General features: G+C 41.1%; 1 long non-coding RNA gene across 1 annotated transcript; it reads left to right on the top strand.

The window, feature by feature from the left end:
- The first annotated feature begins 16,106 nt into the window (after positions 1–16,106).
- LOC129368711 (uncharacterized) lies at positions 16,107–17,898 on the top strand. Its single transcript, XR_008606887.1, has 3 exons — positions 16,107–16,176; positions 16,683–16,738; positions 17,732–17,898. It is a non-coding gene; the product is annotated as an uncharacterized LOC129368711 (long non-coding RNA).
- Positions 17,899–18,027: the final 129 nt, after the last annotated feature.

Below are 18,027 nucleotides of genomic sequence, written 5' to 3'. Positions count from 1 at the left end.
GTTCCCATCAAACACATACAATAAAGTAACACGTTTGTTTGCATCCTCCTCTGTTTATGCGGACAAACCACACAGCATGAGAAATCAACCAATCAAACGCAATATTAGGCTACCAGCTGTCTGTTGTTTGACACACTTTACAGGAGTTGACAAGAGCAAAGGTTATTGCGACTTCTGCCATGAGAGTGTGTGCCGCTCTCTCATAATATATCACTGGCATATCCAATATACTACTTGGATATGGAAAATGCACTAATTCTGATTCTTGCATGGAGCTTGTATGACATTCTAACACGTATTCTGTGCGTATTCCTGTTCTATGGCTCTTCAGTATCTCTATCTCACCAGGTAAACATGGCCAAAGAAAGACGGCCATGTTATCTGCACCCCTTTATTTCCAGAACAAGTCAGCCTGAATAACCAGATGACCATCATATAAAAACCTAAAGCGCCCCTGACGTGGCTTCCATTAGCCCAGACAGAGGCTCAAAGAAAGAGAGTAAGAGATCACAATCATCGCCCCTATCTGCTCCATCTTCCTCTCCCGTCACTCGCGTCTGGCCAGTGCAGGAATTTTTCACTCTCTGTCCTCTTTCTATCTCGGTAACCTCTGCATGACTCTATGAAATCAAGCCAGGTGGCCGGGCCGAGCTGTTGGACCAGTTGCTCAGGCTCTTCTTATTTCTCTGCATCGGCAGCTGTTGTCAGCAGAATCTGCACGTTGCACTGATTTCAGCCGTCCTGTTTGTTGTTGCGGCTGTTACGATGAGCCAGTTTTTCACAGAATTGCACTGGAAGCGTTTTTTTCTCTCCCCAGGAGTCAACAATCTGATGTTACTGCTGGCAGAAAAGACGTAATATATTACAGGAACTAGTAGAGGGATGATGGCGTGGATTGTTTGTCAATGTCCTGCCCTTATTCAAGTGTGATTTTTAATCATTCTGCTATTTTTTATTTAACAGAAACACAACAACTGAGAATTTGTGCTTTGCCGGCAGCTCACATATTCTAATAGCATTGTTGCGGTCACCAAGCTGCTGGACAGTCGGATGACGCTAACGTGAAAAAAAAACAAAGAAAGTCTATCAGAAACAATCTGGGATTTTTTTCTTTTCATATACCAGCTTCTTTTTTAAAATCAGACATCAGGCCATGTTTGTCTTACTTTGAGAGGTGTTAAAGCTTTAAAATTTGTTATCAGCTCAGACAAAATGACTGGACAAGTGAACAGGAGAAACAGTACGGCGTTTGCTACAAGCACAGGCAGCCCAGGTGACTAAGAGCGTTAAGTGTTTATATTCTACCAAGGAACGCAGATCTGCTCCTCAGTGAGCCCTCTCAACCGGTGGAAGGTCACCGCTAATGAACAGGCCGATGGCAACACTCAATGACTTAGCATATTAGTTGCCTGGCCTTTGACTCCACTGAGTGAGAAAGTGAAGGAGGAAGTAGAAATGAATCTCAGCAGCATCTTTTGTCCATTTAAAAGTGATTGAATGTGAAGCTGTAAAGTCTGGTGAACAACCTGTAACCAAGAGGAAGGGCAACCAAAAGCAGATTTGTATAAATTCACTGTTTATTTCGTCACCTGGACAGGTATTTTTAACTTTTCAAGGAAACCATACAGGAAAGAAATTCTACAAATTTCCAGATAAAAACTTAATATCCTGAAATTGTTCATTTTTGTTTAATAGTGTTCAATGCTTTCAGATAGAAGCAGGAAACTAATGTGCATTGTGTTGTTTTTGGGGTTTTTTTTCCAGTTCATACTACATTTTGAATATTCTATAGTGATTCTCAATCAGGCTCGTCGAATCCGGTCTGTAACCCGATGACGGTTCACCCAGCTAAAGAAAAAGAACGAACTTCCTTTAGAGGCGTTGCTTTGTCCGAGCATCCAGATGGAGGGCCCCGATATTGTAAATGAAAATAGCTGGAGCGTGTAGGCAATAATTGGTAGGTGAGGTAAAAAAAAAAAAATGCTTTTAGAGACACAAACTCCTCAGTCAGATCCATAAATATGAGGTCATGTTGACTGAAGCCATGTCATTACAGTGGCATCAGTGACAACAATGATCATACATGAGACCTCTACTAATGGCTGCTAAAGAAACTCTTACGTTAAACCACAAGCAGTATCTATATATGTGAGTGGCATTATAAGAAACCCCCATTATATCTCTGCCTCTCTAGTCATTTTGCCCAAGCACAAACAATCAACTATCACAGTCGCCATGGAGGACGCTCTTAATGTTTCACTGTTTACTGTTGAAATACAGGGGCACTTTAGCTGCCCACTAATGTGTCTTGAGGATTCCTGTATTAAAACCACTCATCAAATGCACCGACTTTCCCTCCCGCCTCCACAGCTCAAGGCTTTTAGCTGGCAAGATTTGGTTTTGGCTGAAAACCTAAGCAGTAATACTTAGGATTTACCATCTCTTGGTAATTGAGTCTGCCAGAAAAGATGCAAGAGGCAAATTTGTGTGTTTCTGAAAAATATGGTCGTCGTAGGAAGTGAGTCAACATTTTCCAGAACAATAAAAATCTGTTTCTTTTAGAGAAGCGAAGCGTCCAACCTTGGCTTACATGATTTGGGAATAGCCTGTCAGGTCCATCGCACAAACCGCAACTATTTGTGGGTTAAAGTAAGCAGGAAATCAATGAATGATGAGTACAAAGGCAGAGTGCAGAAATAGAACATGGCGGGTTTGTAGGATTGAAGTTGCATATCTACAATATTCCAAAAAGACCTAAGAGAAGTAGGAGGCTCAGAAATGGGAAATCTTTAGCGTCAGCAATTACTAAATATATCGCAAGTATTTTTTTAAATCAAATTATTAAACATTTATTTGTCTGGGCTGTAAATTTTCTTTGTCAAGAGGCTGGAAATTGGGCACTTAATGAAAGAAGTGAGAAGAAAATACAATTAAATGCGAAATGACAATATTGAACATAAAGTTATTCACTGGAGAGTAGTAGGAGAAAGCGCCAGGGAGGGAGAGGGAAATGACACGTAGCCTAAGCAGCATAACTATAGAGATAGCCTGCAGGGGCGTCAAACTCCAGTCCTCCGGGGCCGCTGTCCTGCAACTTCAAGCTGTGCCTCTGCTGCATCACACCTGAGTAGAGTAATTAGGTCGTTAGCAAGGCTCTGGAGATCTGATCTACACAAGGAGGTAATTAAGCCATTTCGTTCCAGTGTTTTGTTCCTGTGGCACATCTAAAAACTGCAGGACCGCGGCCCTTGAGGGCTGGAGTTTGACACCTGTGGTAGAGTAACATATAAACCACTCTAACCTCAGTGGATTCGTGTGGATTAGAAACCACAGCTGCTTGCTAATAGCTAAGTCTCTGAATACCTTAATTTTTACTACTAAAAACAATCTCTGAAAATACAATATGATTAATTTTATAATTCACAGGGCCCCAATTTTTTCATTTTTTATTTCTGTGAACAAAAAATAAATAAATTGTGGAGGGCCCCCTGTTGGTCAGGGGCCGTTAGAGTTGTCATTACTCCCCCCCGCCCCCCCTTTCACAGCACCCCTGGATTTATCAAAGAATCGCTTCAGAGATCTTCTATATCTGTTTATTTGGTTTGCTTTCTTTTCTTCTTTAAATTCAAACATACGCAGTCAGCAACTCCGTGATTCATAGCTGAATAATTATTAAGAAGCCATTCTGATCTTATTCTGGTAGCCAACCAAAATGTAACAGATGGCATATATCACAACAGACAATGGCTCTGTGCTGCGGAGGAAAGGAAAAGTGCTTTTACATGTGACGAGTTTTATGGAACAGATGGACTTCTCCCATCCTAAAGGAGCCGGGTCTATTAGTTTTTATTAAAGTCTTATTAACCTCGGTTAGGGAGGATTAATTTGGCACTAAATGTTTAAAGCGGGTGATCAAATACTGAAAACTGACAGAACATTTGTCTGACACGCAGTGTCAGAAGAATTGCCATTTAAAAGATGAGTCACGACATTAAGTTTAGGATTTGAAAGCATCTGCATTGAATAAGAAGTTTGTCTCTGACGGGAAATGAGACAGACTGTTCTTAAATAATAATAGGAGAAAGGAGAAGTTTTAGTTTTTGGGATTTTCTGCATGCACAATAAAACATTATTTATACCACTCTCTGTAACCAAAGGAAAATTCATTGAAGCGATCAACCCTTTTTTTTTTTTTTATAACTGTGGAGTATTTTTTATTTTTTATTTTCCATATTTTTTCTGGTATTTTGATTCTTTGGGAAAAGTTGGGAAAAATTAAAGGGGCAGTATTATGAAAGTCCCTTATCAAAATCATACCTGGAGAGTTGCTTTGATCTTTTTTTCTTGCATGTTTGAGAAATTGTTTGATTTTCCATGGCAACCATTCAGATGTACAAAATGCCTGGGTGGAACCGAGCGCCGCCTTCCAGGTGCAGCTCCTTCTCAGAGCTGCAGTTTGCCAAGCTTCCGCCTCACAGAGCAGCCCTCCCTAACAGCTCCCCCCACTCAGCTCCTTCAGACTAGCCAGAGGCAATTAGCAAACACTTGGTGGAACTGCGCATCTGCTGATCTCATTATACGAGCTGCTTCTCCATGCAACGCTGGAAAAAAACATTGCTAAAGAATTAACAGAGGCGATATTGTGATGACTTCCTGAAAGTTCAGTATTGCAAAGAACAGAACTGTCTTAAAGGCACAGATGCCCAATTTCAAATCATTACATTTCAAAGTCCAATTTCTTTTAAGTCATGTTTGATATATACAGCTTTTTTTTTTTTACAACTGTGGCAGCATAGTTACTTGGTTGTGCTATGAACTCACTATGTGACTGGAAAACACATCATAACCTTCCTTTAAGATTATTTTAATTCACTGCTTTTTTGTAAATGAGCACATTTATAATTCTGGGTCATCCTTGTTCACAATGCCTGAAGATGGTACCTGTGTTCTTCTGTTTAGCTAATTAAACGCAAGTAATAACTGCATGGTAAGGTCCAGCCATCATAAAGCTCAGGAAAGAGATGGGCTGTCAGTCCTATGGGCTGTCAGTCCTAAGAAGATAAATAAGTGATTCGCCCCCAGAACAAAAGCAGAAGACAAAAAGGGAAAGTTTCTGCCTGAAACCGATCTCTAGCCAGTGTGCTAACAGAAACTGAAAAGCCCATCAGGCAGAATGAGGCCAACTCTCTCAAAGCAACAAAGAAAGCCAAATTTTTGGCTATTTTGAAAAGCACATACCTTCATTTTCCAAAAATGACTTTTGGTTGGAAGTACCTGGAACCAAAATGTTTGGTGTTACAACCGTCTTCAAATCCGGAAAAGAAACAAAAAGCATGCGAGCCTGAGAACACGATCTCAACTGTGAAGGATACGTGCGCAGATGCTTTGCTGAAGGAGGGACTGGTGCACTTCTTAAAGCATACGCTGGGGAAATAACATCAGCCGGACATAATAAAGAAAAATCTCCAGACGTCTTGCATGTTATTGATCCCCAATAACATGCGAGATTGAAGCGTGTTATTGGGGATCAATAACATGCTTTATTGTGAGCCCACGAACATGACTGGGCTACACTAGTTCTGTCAGGAGGAATGGGCCAAAAATCTATCAAACTACTGCAAGAAGATTCTGGAAAGAAGTCCAAAACGTTCTGATTTCTCTACCAAATCCTTAAGGTGCTTCAGTATGAACCTACTCTTTTGTTATATTTGTCTTCATGTACTGAGCCCTCTGGTTAATATTAAACTTTTGGAAAACGGTGAGCTTCTTTCCATCAGGACTCAAAGAGTAGTAGATCTTGCATTGCTGTCCGTCATCACTTTGATTTAACGAAACTGGCGACGCAACTGAGAAAAGCTTTACTTTGTTCCTGGCAACTCCAAATGTAAAAAAAGGGAAAAAAAAACTCTAAAGTTTACGGTCCACACCGGACCCAGAAAGTCATGGCTCTCAAATCTTGATTGAAATGAGTTACAGCAGGAAAAAAAGGTCATGGAGAAAACCTGCTGGATTACCGGGGCTTTACAACAGTAACAAACTCCATGTGTCTGTGTTTCTGTTCGCTCTCAGCGGAGAAATGTGGAAAATGAGATCCAGCAGGGAGTTTTTTTTTTTCTTCTTCTTCTTCTTCTTCTTCTTTTTTTTGTAGCCATAGGAATTTGTAAGGTTCACAGCAAGAACAATAAAGGCTGTAAGATGGAGCTTGAAGTTGGAGGAAAAGGAGCACAACATTTTCAGGGTTACAATTCTTTGCTGTCAGTAGGAGTTTAGTCGTTAAACCCAGCCGCCCTCTTACCGCCAGTTTTCTTGTTTGTTGGTTTCTTTAGGTCCATCTTAACATCTATCCACGTCTACAAAGCTTAGTGGGACTTTGACTCAGTCAGTAAGAGGGCAGGGAACGCTTTGACAGCAGAGGTGGAAAGAAACACACATACTTAGAAATCTGCTCGGAGGACAAAATCAAAGCAACAACCCAGTTTCCCACAAGAATGTCAGAGGGAAAAGATGAATATTTTATTATTGATAGTTGTTTGAGTAACCACCTAAATTAGAAGCTCCTGATTGGGAAGCAGAGCTTGTGTAAATGTGATTGGTCGGTGAAGGTCGTAGAGGTTTGTTCAAGGACATTGGTGAGCATCAACCAGCATCACAGAGACGAGAGACGCATCGACCCACTTTTTTCTCTTCAGACACCAATACACATATCGGAGATTCAGTATCGGCAGATGCCGATCCGATACAGAAATACGATGCTGAACTGACTTAAAACATTTCTTCTTTTCCTTTTGGACACAGACACCTATGTATAAATTCTGTCGTAATTCAGACATAAATGTGCTGAATTATGAATGTATTTGATAACGCTGCAACGGTTCAGCACATTTAAATACACCAATCGCTTCAGAAGCTTGGTCAAACATGTCAAACTTTTCATTTGTTCAGCCAGTGCAAATAGGAACGAAGACCAAGGAATCCAAGCCATGAACATCTCAAAGAGGATCATTCAATCTATCATCTGGAGATGGAAAGATTATGGCAATCCTACAAATTTATATAGCTGTCAAGCCGAAAGGTCTGGGAAGGATTATCATGATCTTTCATGTTTTCATTTTGCATTACAGGATTGCTTAGTGTGGTTTTGAGTTTGTGTCACAAGACAATCTGTCTTTACTAAAAGCTTGTGTTTATTTTCCTATGATCTGATCTGCTTCCATATTCAGTTAAAAATACTTTGTTAATCCCAAATGGAAATTAAATGTCACGCTGTTCAATTCTATTTAAATCAATTATGCTTGTTTGTGTTGCAACAATTCACAACATATGTCATTTTCAGGGCACTTTACCACCTGTCCTTTGTGTTGTAAGAAGGCAGAGGAACAGCTGTTCAGGCTTTTTTTTTTATGTGTTTCTCCTTCCCTCCAGCACCACATGACCTGCCTCTCCTATTGTACGCCGAGTTCCTGTTTAATGAAACGAACGCAGCTCTTGCCATCAGCTGTCCTCAGATGACTACTGCCAGACCGCAGTGAGTCAGCAGAGAAAGCAAAAAAAAAAAAAAAAAAAACAGAACATGGATGCCACTGAGGGCTCAGGGAACATTGCAGCATCAGCTCACAAATCAAATGGCACTGTGAACCAGAGGGACCCCTCTGAGATGCACACTGCACTGCGATCTGAAGAGAAGATGTTGGAGAGAGAAGGGTTTGTCATACTGGGATCCTCTCCTCTCATATAACTTCATTTATAGATAGACGCAATTATAAACTCTGCAAACACAACTAGAACAGCTGCAAAATACTATTTAGGAAAAGACTTTCAGTCAAATTCTTGGGATTAAGAAATATTACATAATTGAACTTAAGCAATGTTTGCTAGACAATCAAAATTGTACCTGAATAATCAATGTTAATGTCACTAATTAACTGATGTAAATTACACTACTTTTAGCCATACATTGAAACACGTCATAAATGATAGGTCGTGCGTGTTGTTATGCATGTCCATTTCAATTCCTTTTCATTCCTTCCATCAGCCTGAGGTGAAAATGAGCCTCTTTGGCTAAATGTGACGTCTTTACTTGATGTGTGCACATGGATCAACTCCAGCTTGGTTTACATGCCGTAACAGTTCAGATCTGTCCGTCAAGCAGGTGCAGAATGGTTTTCAGAGTTGCCTTGGTCTTTAGCAGGATGAGAAAGGCTCAGATTGTTGATAGGACAACTAACTTCACTCTAAACATAATAGCCAGAGGTGCAATGCATTGGGAATGATCAATGTTATTGTCTTGGAAAGACTTGAGGCCATGGTTTATTATGTATTTTGCGTTATATTTAGAATTCCTAATTGCACTTTCTGAACCATAATGATTCTGAACAGTCATAGATGACTTATGACTGTCATGTTTGGGCAATGATTTATTTTACATTGGTTGTTATACTAATTAAACTGACTGAACAAATGAAAGTTGTGTTGTTTCTACATGTTTCACCAGGCTTGGAAAGAAATTCATGTATTTAACTGTGTGCTACTTGTGCAGTGTTAACAAATAAATGTGTAACTCAGTACGTTCATGTCTGTCTTTATTTCAGGTAGGTGCAGCGATGTTTTTCGGTATCGGATCTGTACTAATGCACAAAAAAATAAATAAATAAATCTCAGATATCAGCATCGAAAGTGGGCAAAAAAATGGATCGGTGCATCCCAAATTTACCCCCTATTAAGATACTGATGCCTGTGGTCTTATATAACACCATGGACACAAAGGGCGACGCCTGGTGCCGTTCTCTCTTCCTCTCCCATGTCAGCAGCAGTAAAGCCTCCTATCTTCACTCTGGTCACCTGCCGGAAACGGGGCGAGGAGCAAATGTGGGGAGTTTCAGCCGAAAGATGCCTGCCTGCTGCATACTTCTGCAGCAAATGTAGATGGAAAAACACCTCAGCAGGAATAAGAGGAGGAGGGGAAAGAGACAGTGGGAGTGGGGGGATGTTGAATGGCAAGTGGTGCAACACTGCCCCCCTGTGAGCAGAGGTTAAGAGTGTGTGCTGAACCTCGGTGTGTATGGTTGCTTTTGAAAAGCCGGTCTGTCTCTCAGCAAAGAGTCGTCCCACGCATCCTCGTGTTGTGGACCCGGCTGTCTTTTGAGTAAGACGTGAAGCAGCTTTCAGCCTGGATCCCGTGTCGAGCTTATATCCCAGCTCTTGAACCTTTGACATTTCTCCTTCTTCCTCTCAACCAGCAATTTACTTGTCAGTCAGCGAGATAAGAAAAAAAAAACAATACAGATGCAACAAACTGTCACGGAGGAATGGCAGCAATACGAGTCAGAGGTAGAAGCTCTCTCTGCAGATCACCTACTTCCTGTGAGATTACATGTTGAACAAAGTCTTAGATCGATGCCTCGCCTTACAGGGAAGGGTTAGGTAGTGAAAATGCTGTGAGGATGGTTAGTTATTCTGATCTCTCTGACCTTTTTGTGGCATGTTTGCATGCAGGCTTCATGAAAAGGGCAACCATGAAACGTAAGAGCCAAGCGGAAAGCAAAAGGGGGGGAAGCCTTTCTGAAGCCGGGAGCGTTTGTAATGCATGAAGAGTCGACTGCGGCTCTGATCCCTCGGGCTCCGTAACACAAACACAGCAAGAAAACCACAGAGGCGACAACAACAGCTACCAAACAGAGTGACGTCTGTAGTAATGAGACATATTTCAGGGATGGGGGACGGCAAATACAGACCATCATTTATTTGCATACAGAACCAGTTGAACTTATTTGTTTTCTCATTGTTTTTTTTTTGTTTGTTTGTTTTTTTTGTGATTTCTCATAATACACAGACACCATAAATAAAAATTCTGGAAAGTTGTGACCTGGATTTCTATTCAGCAATATGTTGTAAACCAGTTTTGATCACATTCATGCTGCAGTCTTTAAGGGTCCTTTGCATTTTGCAGAACATGCACTCTCGTGGGGCCAAGCTAACAGGAGGGGCGGGGCCACAGGCTGACTGGCTGGATTGGGCTTGGAACCAATCCAATCCTAGATGCAAGTTGATAACTTGCATCTAGAACTTCCAATAAAATGCTGTAAAGTCTAGTACTCTTTGTTTTCCTGTTAGACAAACACCGCAAAATCCTTCCCGTGCACAAGGATGATTATAAATTGATGTATGCACAAAGTTTTTCAAATAAGGCCGTGTTCACTAATGAGCATGTTTTCTCCCACTGTCTCCTGCATTTTATTCATAAAGGATTTTGCAGGAGAGAACAAAAAAAAAAGAGGAAGAGAGCTCCTTGTTGAGCACAACGGCAGCTTTGTTCCGAAAATAGTCGGCCTTGTGATTTTAAATTCAGTCTGGAGGCTTGAGACCAATGAGACGAGATCAAAGAAGTCTCTTTAGACTCACTTACTGCAGAAAAGAGAGCGGGCGAGAGAAAAATGCAAGTCTCGCCGGATCACACGAGGAAATTGTTCTCTGCTCGCCTCCACCAAATTATATTAGATTGAGTCACTGTGGCAGCCAAGGAAGATCATCTTTAATGTGCTCTTTAATGAGAAGGAAAATGTTTGTCTCTGGTGATTGAGGCTCTCGCTGCGCGAATTATAAGCGAATCAGCTCAGCAGCATGGGCTCCTGACTGATGAAAAGTGGCTGAGGGACAGCATTCAATTAGTGCATTAGATTGACACAATCAGAACATGTAATGGGTTTCAGGGCTTTGAGCTCCAGCCTCGACACTCTGCGACTAAATGACTCCTAAAAGGTCATTTTAAGATACCTGAGGAAGACTTTGACTTTCATCGCACACATAGACGCACACGGAGCCGGGGATGTTTGCACAGAGTTGTCAGCTGTTCCCAGAACATTTTTATGTTTATTTACAGAAAATAAGTTGGAAAATAAGAAAGCAGTCAGACGAGCAGTCCTCCTGCTGCCATCGGAGCCCAGCAGGGTTCGGAAAGGTTGAATTTTCATTTCTGAGACTTGAACCACCTGATGTTATTGGGAGTCAAAAAAAGAAGGTTAACAGTAGCTGGATTAATTATACACCACAGAAACACTAAATGTAACATCCCCTCCAGTAAATATCTCAGCCACATTAAAATAAGACGAAACTGACTTACATAGAGCTGTAGGAGTTTGTTTTAAGTAAACTAATTTGTGAATATTGATTTTTAAAGAAAGGTGGAGCAGGAAGATTCACATTTTCACCATTGAATCCTCAGCAGAAAGATGCCAGATCATTTTGATCTCCAGGTAAACAATCACAACATTTAATTTATCCAAGAAAAGTCAATGCAGTTTGTTTTGTTGTTGTTGTTTTTTTTATGTGATGACGAGATTTAGTCAGTTTGTGTATGACCTCTGTAGCATGTTGTTGCAACCAGAGTGTGTGTCTTTGGTGAAAGCGCAGCCATAGATTGCTATCAGGTGTATTTGCTTGTTTCTCCGTGTTAATTTGGCCCGTTTCTGGAACACTGCTTCAGTCATTATTTGGACTGTCAGCATGAGCCGGTGTGTGTAGATCAGTGCAGGTTCGTTACTTCACCCACTGAACTGGACTCCGCCACCGGAGTCATCTGCTTCCTCATGGAGAAAGAATAAGAATACTTGTGACACAAAAAAAAAAAAAAAAAAAACAGTAAAATGGTGTTATAAAAAAGCTAACAAATGATAATATACTTGGTAAAAGTTGTTGTTTTTGTAAATCCTCTCTATCCTTGCACAGCTCAGAAAAACAGAAATGTTACAGCTGTTGTGGTTCATGTCTATTGGACTAACTAGGCACTAAGAAGGTATAATTGAAGATGTCGAGAGAGAGTTTCGTCAGTCATTTGGGATGATATTATTACATAAAAAATGCTTTTAGTTTTTGCCAGATTGTGCTGCCTGTATGAATAAGGCACACTTCCCAAACTCCGACCGAGCCAAAGCTTCTCTTTGAGAAATACCAGCTCTTGTCATAGCATACATATACTTTTAGCAAACATGTTTGTTACATTGGAAACAGTTTTTTTTTTTTAAATGGAGACAGATGGTGAAAATTTGTCATTCGCTGTCAAATGTGAAATCTACAGGTGTCCAAAATCTTTGAAGATTGTGCAATAATAAAAAAGAAAATTCAAAATTATATTTATATTTTTAAAGGGGATTGGCTGCTGACTCCCAAGTGCCTGATCAAAGTTTTTTACAAACTATTGGTCAATTTGGATTTTCAACTCTTAACCATATTCCTCTAAATCCTATTTTCCAGTCCTAGTTGAGGTGTGACAGAGGAACATTGACATCATGGAGCGTAATCTCTTAGAGGAAAAGAAGAAAACAGAGGGTTTGCATGAAATAAGAATAACTTAAACAGCTTTAGGTCAGTCATGCTGCATGCAGACCCTGGTCTCTCGTTTATTATTGGGCTGACTTCCCACTGTGTGCTATCAGAGGATTCCTAAAACGTGATACAAAAAAAGCAACAACAACCAAACACCCTGGTGCTCATTTTAATCCCTGCTGTGATCACGGCGCCTGAAGTAAGTAAAGTCCATTTTTACTTTAGATTGATGGCTAGAACCTCCCCTTGACAAACATGAAGCCATTTCTCCCATAAAGGCTGCACACATCAGTTCTTTAATGAATGTCATCATGGCAACAGCTTCAACTATCAGCGCTAATAATATTCACACCTTATAAAGCTGCTGACTTCTTCTTACGCTCAGCTGTGTCTGTTGGCTGTCAGCGGAAAGCGGCCCTGCATAATCACCGCTAATAAATTAATCCCAATAGAACTGTCACATCTCATTTGGACTCATTTGCACATGATTGTGTTTGTTTGTGTTCAGTCTGTAGAAGAAAAAAAAAAAGCAGAAGCTTTGACTGGCAAATGGCTGGAATGAATGAATTTCACCGCTGCCCCTCTTCTGCCCCCCAACCTCGCTTGCAAGAGAAATCAAACTCCTTTTGCCAGAAACTCGACATGATGGGCGATCCTGAGTTGATCACAGCTGTCAGACGTCTGCAGACGTTCTGCTTTGATATGCCCTATGTGTGTTTTGGAGTTGATGACTCCCTTGGATGATTAGTGTGGTTAAAAAAAAAAAAAAGGGGGGGACAGCTGCCAGGAGAAAACGATCAGGCTAAAGATGATGACAGACTGAATAGTGGAGGGCTGTGCGAGCTCCAAACGATGCTCCCTTTCACTGAAGGTCCAATGAACCTGTGACCGACACGGAATGGAGATAGCAAAACAATAATGCAAAACCTTATTTATTTGAGGCATTTCAGATTTTTTGTTACGTTTCTGAGTATATGTCAGTATCACAAACCTTGCTAAAATGACGTTCAGTAATTTTTCTTTGTAAAACAAACAAAATAATCAATTTCTTGTAGAAAGATGATAAAGCACACATTATTTCTCAAATAGACTTAGTGAAGTGAGATTACTTGGGGAATGTTGTGGGACTGATGTTAACAAATTTTAATTGGGAAAACATTTGATAAAGGGATGTGGAAATGAAAGGATATTACATTTATAGGCATGGCATTTTTGGAATATTTCAGCAGTATTTTTTGACTAAATCCATATATATTATTTTAATTGTCCACTAATTTGACCCTTTGTGGTATAAAATTGTAGTTGACATAAAAAAATAAATAAATAAATAAATAAAACCCCATTTAAACCAGGGATACTAAAATACAACAAACTGGTAGATATCACCATTTGAACATATTGTTGCAAATTTATTGAGAAATGATCTAATCAATAAAAACAGTTCAACATTTTTTTTGTTTGTCTTTACAAGGTGGTTGGTTACTGTCGTTGTTGACACACACTTTAAACAAATAAAAACATTATAAAAGAGACAATAAAAGGTAAATATGCTCCAGCTCCTTCCCCCCTGCACGCGCCCGCTCTGCTGCGCAATGGAAATCACCATGACAACCACACACGTAACTGTCTTGATTTCTATTATGTGTTTGTTTTAAAAAAAATACTCGCAGGAACTGAGAGGCAGCTCGTCCTGTCCGCAGTTTAAGGGCCTGTGCGACCAAGTTATCGCCTCTTCTCGTCTGGTGAGTTTAAGCCAATCTAGCTAAACCGGGGACTTCGTGTGAAAAGCGTGTCTAGTTGAACAGCCGACGCTGATTTGCGCGCCGTCTGGTTGCGGTTGCTCCTTGCTCGTCCCTCCGACGTTTGAGTTTTCCTACTTTTCACTTTGTTGTTGAACGCAGCCGCGAAGCTCCCCTTTTACCGACGCCGCGGTGGAGAGAGATGGCTGCGTTTCGTTCACTCTGCCGGGCGCAGCCGCTTGGTGGCGCTGCTCGCCGGTTCTGGTGAACAGCCGTTGATTGGTTGGTTGGTGTGATCGTCCCGCTCACTCTGCTATCAAGGAGCGAGTCTGTTTCCCGGACACTGAGCTGCTGGAAAAAGCTCTCCCCTCAGGCAGATTCTGTGGGTCTGTGCAGTGGACTTCGTTGGAAACTGGGGGTGGATGATTGGACTATACCTTCCAGACCAACTCCGGTCTTCTTGGTTCTGCTCTGTTCCTGCAGCCCCATGACCAAAGTCAAACTCAGAGAGGCAGCATTCGGCTGTCAAAGCGGCTCGAACCCGGAACAAATATCCAGAAAACTGCAAAGAAGATGAAATACCGAGTTCCCTATTTAGAAAAGCCTTTGAGGAGCAGTAACTCGAAAATTGATCAATACATTTGATGATTTGGGCGATGGCATTAGATGAAATATAGTTATAATTGGTGATTATTTTATGTTTTTTTTCTGATGTAAATCACTTTGAACTGCCTTGTTGTTGAAATGTGCTACAAATGAACTTAACTTGGAGAAAAATACTATATGAACCACAAGGTGGAGGATGTTTCCTTCGACATTTTACACTACACTCATCCAGCGAAAAAGACAGTAGAATAACTTAAGCTTGTATTTTCAAGGCCAAGATTGCAACAGGGATGAGGTGAGAGCAATGCAGAGGTGCTTGAAGGTGAAGACGAGAAGAGCTAATTGGAAATCCCACCTTCACACCTCATCTGCCCCTCTTCTACTCAGTGCCCCTACCCCAAGCCCAAGTCTTGCTGGAAGACAGCTGGTGAGGCTGGACTCTGTGTGCGATCCCGAGGTCGCTCAAAGCCTGTGCCTCTCAGCTCTGTGGAGTACTCCATCTTCAACATGAGCCTGAACCTACAGAGGGACCCGATGACGTGGAAAACGTGCTGTCTCGTTCCAGTGCGGAAGACGCTACGTCTCTGTGCCTCCGAGGACTGTATTTCATTGGGGGCTGACGTCTCCAAACATGAACATCCTGCAGAGACTTGTCCAAGCCACAGCGGGTACTCTTGCAGTTTGCCCACCAGCCCAAGCTTGGAGTTGAAGATGCCGTCATTTTTCTGCTCAACCATGTATACGCCAGTCAGTGAGCATCGTGAGAATTATGTTTTTCTTTCTCCAAAGCATTCCACACCATCCGCTTGGCTCTACTGGGTTAGAAGCTGTCAGGGACGCAGGTGGATCCCCCCTGCCTTGTGTCTTTGTGACACAGTTTGAGTGTCGTAAGGCGTGGAGGAGGTTGTGTGGAGGGAAGAGGGGCCCAGGAGAGAGCTGTTGGGTCATGGGGCTGGTATGGCAGAGAAGTGAAGGAAGGGGCCCAAAGTGGCAGAGCATTCAACGCCAAGACAGGAAGATGCACTGAGGGAGAACAGGATCAGTGACAAAGGAGGGCGTAGCAGAACAGCTGAAACTATTAGAAAGGCCTGTTATTGGCTCAGAGTGCCGGTGTGCGTTTAGGAGAAATAGGCTTGAATACCATTTTTTGAACTTTTCTTCGATTGCAGCCGTTTGTTTATGCTTCGTGGAGGTTCAGGACCGTTGAAATGTATCTGGGTTTCACAGGGACGTCCACGTTTCCTGATGCGTCTCAGACGGGACTGAGCTCCCGGAGGTGGTCCTGAAGACACGCTTTTTTTCCACAGACGATGCTAGTTTTGCTGACTGTGCGAAAAACAATATTTGAAAACATAACAGAATGTTCAAGATGTCAACGTACCACGGAGACATTGCCACAGCAACAACAGACTTAACTGGCCTGATTCCCATTGTTTGTTTTTAAATTAGTCGAATTAGTTGATTTTGCCCAGACTTTCAGTGTGGGATCAAAGAAGCCCCCTCTTCTCGTCTGGTAAGAATAAGCATGATTAAAGCAGAGTTTTAATTTGAAAATGTATCTGTTAAACAAGTACATTGACTATTAAGGTCTGTTATTGGGTGAGAATACAAGTGGATGTTTTATTTTTACAATTCTAGGATTTATAAGTCTGAATAACATTTTTATTGTGTTTTATTGTAATTTCCTTTTAAAAAGGAGACTTCTTCAGTTGTGATAGTTTGTTTATATGTTTCAGGACTTTTGAAATTGCTCCATATATGATTAAAATAAATAAATAAATAAATAAAACACCCCGGGGTTCACAGGACGCCCCATTTTGCCCACTAAGCAAAAGTCTTTTGTATTTTAGATCAGATTTAAGTCCTGAAGATGGTTCTAAAAACAAAATAGTGGAGACAAGTGTATGTTTTCTTTGTTATAAAAAATGGTTAAAATGTCACAAATATGGTGTGCAAATATGGTAATTGCCACGACAACAACTGACATGATTTCTACTGTTTGTTTTCAAATACTTGCAGGAACTAACTGAGATTAGTTGTGTTCAAACTTTCAGAGAATCCTCTCTTCTTCTCTGGTAAGTGTAAAGATAAGCAGGGATTTAAAACGTACCTGTCAGACAGTTAATGCTAATTTTTAATCTGTCATGTTGGAAACAAATCGGTAATTTATGCATATTCTAAGATACTATCAGTTACTCCTATTACAAATATCTTACAGTAAAATTATTTCAAGTCTTTCGACAAAGTATCGACATTTTTAAGGCATACAAATAATTCCAAAATGAAGCGAACTATGCGCTAGTTTTATATGATGAATTGTGAATGTGGTTGTGAGGGACCGGGCCGGTCAGCCATGAGTACACAGTAGCAGATTTTCTAAGAACATGGGTTTTAAACCCCAAAAATAACACAATTCAAACAATTATTACAATCATCTCTCCTTGAATGTAAGCTAAACAAAGGAGATTGTTGCAGTTTTCAGGAGAAACGAGGTTAGGTCGTGCCCTATTTACGTCGTGGGAGAAGACGTTGAGGTGGTTGTGCAATATAAATCCTTCTGTGTTCGCCTGGGCGACAGACTGGACTGGAGATGCAACAGTGAAGCTGTCTATAAGAAGAAACAGAGCAGACTGTACTTCTTGAGGAAACCAAGGTCCTTCGAGGTTTGCGCAAGTGTGTTGTTGAGAGTGCCATCTCTTCTGCTACCATCTGTTGGGGCAGCAGCATCAAAATCAGGGACCTGAAAAGGCTCAACAGCTTGTAGAAGAAGGCTGGTTCGGTTCTGGGGACGACTGCGGAACATTTGGAGATGAGGATGCAAAGAAGGACATTACACCAAGTAAAGAAATTCATGGACAACTCTAACCATCCTCTTCATGAGGCTGTCTATGGAAAACAGAGTGTCTTCAGTCAGAGGCTTCTTCAAATTAACTGTAATACAAACCACTGCAAGAGTTACGATAGTCGTGGCCATCATAACTGCAGAATTTGATCAACAAAGTATTTTTAAAATTGAATTTAAACATACGGTTAACAGTACGTGTGTCTCTATTTTTACTGCAACACAGGGACACGCTCAGCTGCTGTACGTCACTATGACTAAGGCCAATGACCAACTGATGACCCAGTATAATGCAACAGTCATCACACCATCACCAGAAAACCGGGACCCCAGACCGACCGCGGACAGGTCACGTGGCTCAGGCTTCAAGGGGTTCTGCGCTAACTATCTCTTTAGCCAATATCCTTTGATGATTATTTCAGGTGATATTTGTATCAAATAACAAGTGTTCTTTAATTAACTCTCCATTTTTTTAGACTAGTCAAGTTGCAAAAGTTGTAAGTTGTTACCTCAACCTGCATT

The sequence above is a fragment of the Poeciliopsis prolifica genome, unplaced genomic scaffold (assembly GCF_027474105.1).
Source record: "Poeciliopsis prolifica strain line A6 unplaced genomic scaffold, Auburn_PproV2 SCAFFOLD019, whole genome shotgun sequence".
In the NCBI taxonomy this organism is placed as follows: Eukaryota; Metazoa; Chordata; class Actinopteri; order Cyprinodontiformes; family Poeciliidae; genus Poeciliopsis; species Poeciliopsis prolifica.
Note: the sequence above shows the minus strand (reverse complement) of the source record. Positions and strands in the feature narration are given on the sequence as shown.